Genomic DNA, 7,264 nt, shown 5'->3' with positions numbered 1-7,264 from the left:
ATAGTCGTCACCATGATAATTCTGAGCTAAAACCCATGTGAAGGTCAATGAGCGTAGGGTGGTGGGGAGGTCAGATCTCTGCATATTGCCTGTGTGAGGAGTGAGATCATGTTTTCATCAATTGCGGTGTCAGAGCAACAGGGCAAAATCTGAGAGGCTTGGGTTCAAAATGCCAGATTCCTTGGCTTTTACAATTTTGTTGGAGATTGATTTTTTGAACTTAACTACAATGATACAGGTATTTCCAGAGACATGCAGTAAACACCTAATCACAGCTCTGGAGAACAGTGACTAAAAATTCAGAATTTATCAGACAAGCCTGGRTGCTCTTCAATTGTTGCTTTTAAAAGGAGTCTATCTTCTGTCACTTCGGTTAAGAGGGTTACAAAGCACTAACAAGCTGTTGAGCTGCACCTGTGAAACTCATTGTAAGAAAAAAAAGTACCCAACAAAGAATAGATAAGAGGGAAAAAATCAATCGTTTTAAACCCTCAGCACGTTTTGATAATGTTTATCTAGATTTCTCAGTCATTAGGTAGAAAGGTCTTCTTACTTCACTGCTCCTTCTTCAATAACCCATTTATTTTTAGAAACCCTTCCCTTCCCAGTTCCTGTACTTCACTGGTGCATCTCAGCACAAGCCTCTCCCTGCTCCATGAGCATGGCTGGCCCTGGCAGTAATGAGCTGATTTCTGGGCTACAACTGGTACATTTTCCAGGAGTAATGCAGAGCTTCACCTCTCACTCTCCYTCCAAGACCAAAGACCACCCCATGGCCTGCCCCTGCCCAGCAGTCTGGAGTTTCCAGCAGCCTCAGTTTTGCTTAATGTGGTGGGAAGATATAAAACTCTGTGGTTTGATTAGAACTGTAAAAAGGCAACTACAGRGGAAAAGCCCACTACCACAGCTGGGGGAAAAACCCTCTTGCTTATGTCAGCTAAACAGCTGATTWAAAAATGTAATGCAATTAGTCATGGAAAGAATTCCAGCTAAAATGATTTACTTTTTTATCACCTCATTTGTAAGATGTTTTAACRGATGCTACATGATTACAGAGAAATGCTTGGGGAAAATACTGATGATTTCGAAATAGACTTAGTTGCTCATAGAGCAATAAAACATATTTTTCCTTAGCATTGTGTACCAATTCCCATAGAAAAATAAATTCTAATATTTGTTCTTTCATGAMAAATGTATTAGAAATCTAGTATTTAATATAACCACAATCTACATGCTTACTATGATAAGCTTACTATGTGATTTAGACTTAAAACAGTGAAATAATATTTATATACACAGACTAGTCTTTCCAAGAATACATCTATTAAACTCAGCACTTATTTTCCGCATGAAAAGTCTTCAGAAACATTTTGGGGAATCAATTCTGTATTAGTTACACATATGTACAGTCTGATCTCCTCTTTCATGTTAAGAGACCAAAGTTCCCAAAAGAAAGTCCACAGTTCAAAGGTTTATGGAATTTTTTATCACATATGTTTTTCTTGTTTGGTGTATTTGAAGATATATTTGAACACCATTTTTCCATCAYAGGTCAAATGCTTTACAGTTTGTTGATATATTTCTGTACTTAAAAGSCTTTTGTTCCAAGAAAAGTGCTTAAAGAATCTACAAGGCATGAAGGTTAAAGAGGACTTTTTTTCGAATGAAAACTTCTTGGCAAGAAACTGAATACTTTGGAAAGAGTATAGTGAAAGAGTAGTGACTAGATTTGTGCAAAAAGTTTATGTCATAAAGAATTTATCTTCTAAGTGGAAACATGAAGGTGGAAAGACTTCAAGAGTCCATAGGAAAATATGGAGATCAAAAGCATTGGAACAGTTTTTCATCATAATGCTAACAATAGGAATTRTCCATGTTCYTTCCGCTAGTGCTGATGAAATCTGTGTAATTCTTYTGGCTCTGAGCAGAAGTGTTGTTARCATAAAGAGAGAAGTGTTGAATCACACGTAGATTTCTTTAATTGAATCAGTTCTATACTCAAAGGACTTAGTAGCAAATCTGTAAATCTTTCTGGCAGATTCCTGCATTTGGTGCATGATAGAAAGCCTGGTTCCTGTGGTAACTTTCTCATTCACACCAAAGGATCTGTGAGCAAAACCAGCACTGGTAGCTTGGAAAAAAAAAGCCAAATAAGTTTATATTTCAAGGAGTTTGGTTGTTTGCTTTTAATTAGTCCTATTTTATAATAATCAAAGAAAATGGTAAGTAAAGAAGAAATTTTCAGAGAGCGAACAATATCCAGGATCTTCCAAATGGTGCAAAAGAAATCTGATTGCTACAAGATAGTAAAAACAGGGGAGACTTCCATGCTTTTGTCCTATTGTTCATTGTAATTTCAGTCACCTTTCTCTTCGCACCATTTATCTTTTTGCTGAAAAGAGGGGYTGGCAGTAGAAAAGGAGAACGTCCCACAAGAGAAGTGCGAACAAAATATGTCCTCTGCACTGCAATCTAATTCCTGGTACATTAAATTCTATCCCAACCTGGAAATGGGTTSCTCTAAGTGTTGTCAAGCAGCAGTGTTGAGAGCATAATTTGATTAATAATARCATTCAAAGGCAAAGCCAGTCATTCATGCAAAATGCAGTGGGGGTCACATTGCAGACCAGGTCACTTTTTACAAATTTATTTTAAACTTATGCCAGGTGTCCAATCTAAGCCACCAAGTGAGCACACATATCATCACATGGACGTGGAGCTCTCTTAGGACAACTGAGAGACACCAAAAGAAATTGCTTACCAAAGTACATTGAAATGCTTCTTATTTAATATATCTCTGCAAAGAAAATCCCAAAAGAGGACAGAGTTTTTGTCATAAAGTTTATRGAAGTTAAAGGAAGGCAAGGTGGGTAATTTGGGACATGGCAAGTTTTCTGCTCTTTGGGTAACAGAGACTCTTGTGGCTTTTGTAAAGTCTTTTATGGCACTACAATCTCAAGAAGGACAAATGGCCAAACCACAAGTTCTGTCTTAASTGGAACACAGCAGCAACAAGAGGGGTGTTTGTAAACAGATTTCATGGACAGTTCACAACTACAGGTAGAATTAAAGAAAAAKAAATAAAATCCTAATTTATTGACAAAGGTCAGAAATGTACTTTTCAATAATCCCAGCAACATGAGAGGACAGAAACAAAAATGGATCCAACACGAATCAGTATCCTTTGGTCTGGCACAACTCTCCTAAAAATGATCTATGGATAGGCTAAGCGGTAAGACACTGACCTTTTTATTCAGAATTATGGAATTTGTTGCTTGTGCYATGTATTTCAGTAGCCATTTCCTCAAAATAGAATTCAAGAGCAGCTATTCCTTCTTCCAACAGTTACACAGAAAGACTAAATTACTATCAATACAATGAAAACAGTATTTTTTTATCAAAAGAAAATGACACTGGTCTTCTTGAYGTCCCCCACCATGTGGTTCACTGCAGCGCTGCTACTTAAAAGGATTTTATTAACAGAGAATGAAAAAGCAGGACACTAAAAACCACTTCATGACAAAAGGAACCATAAATCCTATATCTCAGCACAACATCCTGCCCAGAGACAGGTGTACATATCCCTCACCTATCCTGTGGCAAACCACACTGCTAAAGTCAGCAGATAGTCCCAGTATTAGAATTGACTCGGGATTACTGCAAGCACTGTGGTCACACACCTTGAGTCACACACCTTTCTTCATCTCAAAGACTACCTTTCCAAAATATTTTGYACTGCAGAGGGTGTAGGAGGAGTTCTATTAAGCCCCTAAAATTAAGCAAATAATAACCTGGTCAGATTGTTTAGTACTAGCCAGGGCCTATAATCCTGAAAAAATGCTAGAAATAACTCATTTATTAAGAACAATGTGCGTAAGAAGAAAGGAAATTTATATGTCAATAGCAGGAAATGCATGTTGTTTTGAAAAATGATATCTACATTTGCACTAAGGCCTTAGAAAAGGGAGAAAAAGTTCACCAGAAATGTTATATCCAGTATCACTCTGGAGTTTCTCATCACCATGCATTTCTTTTCCCTTTGTTTTCAAATGCTCTTTTGGCTCATTTTAGTCTACATCTCCCTCTTGCCCCCCAAGCAAGGCACATCTAGTGATGGAAACCTTAAACTTATCTGTCACTAAAAAAAGCCCAAGATATGATACTCCTGAGGGAAAAAAAGAACCAAATTTCCTTCCCACATTTCTCTTTTTTTTTCCAAAGACTATGGTTACAAAATAGAATTTTGACTTACGAAACTCATTTATTCCTTTGTTAAACAATTCAAAATGACAGAGCGTGAGAGCATGTGTAATATGAGTTTAGAAGTGCCATTTATCAGACTTCAGTTYAGGTCAAGGTTGCCTTCTATAATGTCTAAGATAGACATAAACTCAATCTCTCATAACTAAGGGGTAATGAAATACTGAGAAACAAGTTGTGAGATTGTGCAAGTATTATAAATTCTTCTACCAACAATCTGAACCCAAGGAAAAAGTCAAAAAGAGGAAGGGGGAAGGGAGGCAAAGAGTTGTACAGCAATTCACACCTTGATTTCATGGCTCATTCACTTCAGTATCAATAGTGTCCACACAGAAGATGCACTATTATTTCACATAATGGAGGGGGCAGCTAAACGATTGGCTTCATTGCACACTGCAGTTACATTGACATTTGTAAAAACGTCTGAATCCAAAGGGATAAATAATTCACAGCTTTGCTGAGAGATAGTACTAAAGSGTTTTGATAGATTGATAAAGAAGAATGCAGCTGTAAAAGTCTGGCACATGCAAGCTTCAGGGAATTTGGACTAGCCGACTATAAGTTCTCACATTTCTAGAAAGCTGTTGAACCAACCACCCCTAAACTTTCTTTTTCAGCTACAAATGATTCCTGTGATAAAGCAGAGGAAGATTTWAAAAAATTATCAAAAAAATACCCAAGGAAAATGAATCAGTAAAAAAAAAACTTCAGGGAGGCAATGAGAGAGGGGGTTTGCTTTTAGTTTTCTAATTACTTCTTTAAACACATTGTTAAATTGGAGCAAGAATTATAACTTAGARTTCCTTTCTCTGTGATTTGACAAATCAACAATTTATCCATTGTAAAAATAATGATATGTTTCATTTATTTTCACTGGTTCTTTTAATAGAATATTTTAGTCTTAAAATTGCAAGGACAGCTGAAAAGCCTATTTGAGAATGCAGAAATCTGTGCATTACAGAARCATCTGTGATGCCTAATTCTGTTAACAATGAATGTAATGGCTTTATTTGTTTCTCATGGTATCCTCTGCATTCCAAACATTTGAGGAGACTTACTCAAATAGACATTTATCTGATTTTAACCCTGGAGAGCCCTTGTGCTGTCCATATTACCTACAGCCAGAGTTAGGATGCATTTCAAAACCAGTCCTCATCTGACATGTGGACAACAGCTGCAGAATTTAARAAGGTGTCAATTCTATACAAAACATAAATTTTCCCCTTTAAGCACTTCACCGCCTGAACTGGCAGCAGGACTAAGAAATAAATCACTCTCCCACATGTTGATATGGCCTGAAAAGGCCTGGCTTAAGAATCGCCAAGCCCAGTTCCTCATGTAGCAGGCACTTGTGACACTCCTTTTGCTAACTGGTCCTTCTCACTGCTGAAAACATTTCTAGATATGTTTGTAATTTTTCCTAAAAGCTTGTTAAAATCCATGGCAAACACTGTAAGAACAATAAGAAAYCTTGTGCTGTGGATTATTTTAAAAATGTGTCCAGTCTGTTCACTTTTCTTTTTTTTTCCAGTTTACCTCCTACACAGATAGGTCTTTAACAGGTGTGTGCCTGTCCTTTTGCATTCTGTTCTCCATCCATTCCTTGGTTTTGGGCTTTTAAGGGTTCTTCTATTCCCATATCCTAATTTCACCTTGGGTGAGCACTCCCCAGTGCTCCACTCTCATACCTCTATGATCCCTACGCCAAATTTCTTCTTTGGACATTCATCTACTATCCCTGAGCCACAGAGTCACAAATCTACCCTTTTATTCCAGACCTAACTCCTCTCCAAACTAAACTCTCAGCATGTCTCCCCGAACTCCTGTGGATAACTGTCAAATTAAGGTCAAATTTTTTACATCTTCTTCCTGAGGTATTTGAGGCTGCTTTCTTACACTTTAACTGTGGATAATGCTATATATATTCATATCACAAAGATGTCATCTTTAACTTGACTTTTTCCTAGTTTTCAAATGTCAAGAATGTGGAATGTCCCTAAGTTCTGTCTCTAAGTTCTTCTTCTTCACCTACCCTTCCACACCTTCACTAGACAATTTTTTTTTCCAGGTGATCATCTATTGCCTTCAAAATTACAACTTTGTTTTGTTTGGAATTGAATAAATTGAATTGAAATAGAATTGAAAAAAAAATAATGGAATTGAAAGAAAAATTGAAAAAAATAAAAATAAAATCAGTACTTCAATGTGTATTATCACTGAGTGAGAGAAGCAATGCATAACTTCGCAGTACAGCCTCCCCTACCATGATGRCCATGACTTCTTGAAGCTGCTCACAGCTTTTCCTCGCCCTTTTAAACTATKATCTGATATTCAACTTCAAGAGTTTGAAGCTCACCTCCAGCTTATGATTATTTCCTTCATGTGGGGAATTTTCAAACAAGAAAGTTCAGGCTCACAGGATCCTCTGTGCTTGGGAGAAATTTCTAGTACAACTCACAGAAATACCTTTTAATCTTTCAAAAATTTTCTACCACTGTCTTTTCCCTAACAGAAGCTGGATAATGCTCATCCCATTGGATCTGAGGCATTAACTGCTATTTTTAACTGTGTAATTTCCTTATTGCTTTTTTTGTTCCCATTCTCCTATGAAGACCAGATGGTGAACTGGCCATAGACCAAATTCTTGCTTTGCATCTTCACGGAAAGCTCAGCWGAGGGAAATCCCATCTCATATGTAGGGCCCCAGTAGCTGTGGTAACACAAACCTGCGAGATGATAGTTCTAGCACACAGCATGACCATTAATAAAACTACAGGCTCTTCTGAGTTCTGAAAACCATTATTTTTAATACCTCTGTGATCTTTTTTACAGCACTGAACATTCTCACTGGAAACCTTATCACATTTGGCCTGCACAGAGCAGGATGGCATTCAGATCACATGATATTAGACGTCCCCAATGTAGTCATTTCATTCTGTTSATGCCTGATGATTTTTGCTCTTCATTTTTAYGCTTTCTGTACCCTCGATATATCTCCCTGTAC

This window comes from Malurus melanocephalus, unplaced genomic scaffold (assembly GCF_030028575.1).
Source record: "Malurus melanocephalus ecotype Western Australia unplaced genomic scaffold, MMel_1.1 scaffold_84, whole genome shotgun sequence".
Lineage (NCBI taxonomy): Eukaryota > Metazoa > Chordata > Aves > Passeriformes > Maluridae > Malurus > Malurus melanocephalus.
This window is presented reverse-complemented; position numbering follows the sequence as displayed.